The sequence below is a fragment of the Saccostrea cucullata genome, unplaced genomic scaffold (genome assembly GCF_032062105.1).
Source record: "Saccostrea cucullata isolate Sc308-1 unplaced genomic scaffold, CSIRO_AGI_Scuc_v1 ctg3441, whole genome shotgun sequence".
NCBI classification, from domain to species: domain Eukaryota; kingdom Metazoa; phylum Mollusca; class Bivalvia; order Ostreida; family Ostreidae; genus Saccostrea; species Saccostrea cuccullata.
Window position 1 is genome coordinate 31,144 of NW_026939308.1, and position 1,914 is coordinate 33,057.

The following is a 1,914-nucleotide window of genomic DNA, read 5'->3' on the forward strand; positions in this document are numbered from 1 at the left end:
AGTACTTTATCATGTTTATCTGTAATAATTATATATATTACAGCATTTCCATCGGAAGCAAACTGGAAGTGGGGGAGGGGGAGGGCTACGTGAGAGAAAAAAAAAATCAAACCTTAAAAAAAAAAAATTGACAAGCAAAAAATGATAAAAAAGGAAATTCGTCCATTGTCCTAAACCCCAAACACGAAAATCCTATTTCGTTATGGGGGGGGGGGGGGTTAGAATCGAACATTTTTCAGTACCCAAATTTTTCCAAACACTACCCGTTACCTCTTTTGACCTAAACTTCAACGTGCCTGTTGAAAGTTGGGGGGGGGGGGGGCTAAACCTAGGTTCCATGGTTCAAAGTCTATGTTATGTCTACGTCGGCAAAAGAGTGGGGAGGGGCTAAGCTCCCGCCCCCTTCCGACGCCTATGTACAATGTATATGTTTATGCCTAATAGGCCCTGATTTGCTTATAAATTCTACTCTATATCAGTGGTGGATCCAGGAAACTTGTAAAGTAGGGAAGGGCGCTCAGCCACACCAAGACAATTATTAATTTTTTTTTGTGCATATTTTGGACACTAAAAATGGGTGGGGGGCTTGCCCCCTCTAAATCCGACATTGATTTGAGTTGAAACACAAATTGGATACACATTCCTGTATTGCCCTATTCTCTTCTGCTATTGAATGATCATTGCTCTTTCAATTGGTATATAATGCCTATGGCTATTTTACCTATTTGGCCAAATTCAGGCATGTGATACATGTCATGTGGTTTGAAGAACCAATAGGCTTACTTAAGAATTTTCCCCGCAATTGGTGAACTGCCTTTGTTCATAAAAAAGACAGGTTTCTTTGAGGAAAGCTCTTATTAGTGTGTATGTATATATTATAACCTTGCTGTATCTATTATGAAATCTACCAGTTTAGAACCATCCTGAAAAACCTGAAACCTGACAGATTATTGGTATGTATATGTATGTATTGTATACCAGAGTTATTGAGTTTGCCTGCTCCATAAACAGATAAACACAGTGACGGAGTGGGGGGTGGGGTGTTTGGGGTCGGGGTAGGGGCCCACAGCCACATATTTATAAAATCTTATGCATATTTTTGACACAAAGAAGGGGGGGGCTCCAGGTCCCCCCTTAAACCCGCCAGTGAAACAGGTGATTATTGGATAATCATGTGAAGTATTATGTTTTTATGTCACCTGAGTAAACTCAGAGGGGCATTAAATAAACTAGCCAAGTGCATAGTTATGTTGAATAAAGCTGCCTCTTTCAAAATTGTGAATCTCATGACCCCAGGGTCAGGGGTTCTAGTGCTAGGGCGGGGCTATAAAGATTATATACTGAAAATGAATTATTTCTTTGAAATTCTTCTTTTCTGCTCCTGGGTATTAAACCAATGAACTATGTACATAGTTATGAGGAGGAAGGATGCCTCTTTGAGATTTGTGAATTTCATGGCCCCTGGGTCAGGGCTTCTTGTGTTATGGCGGGGCTCTAATGTTTTTATAATGAAAATGCATGAATTCTTTGAAAATTTATTCCTTTGCTCCTGGGTATTATGCCAATGACCTAAGTACATATTTATGATGAAAAAAGCTGCCTTTTCCAAAATAGTTAATTTCCGGGCTACTGGGTCAGAGGTATTTGGAGGGGAGGGGGAAGGGGTACATAGTCTGTAAATAAATTAATGCTTTGAATTTTGGTATTAATCAACAATTTATGATGAAATAAAATTCATGATAATATTTTCAAAATTTTGATATATGTAGCCTCAGGGTCCGTGGTCACTGTGGTACAATGTATGGGCTGCACAACTGGTTACAAAGTGGAAATGCATTTTCTCTTTGTTACTCTTATCTACCTCTGGGTATTAAGTAACCAAAGTAAGCATTTTAAGTGTATAATTATGATAAG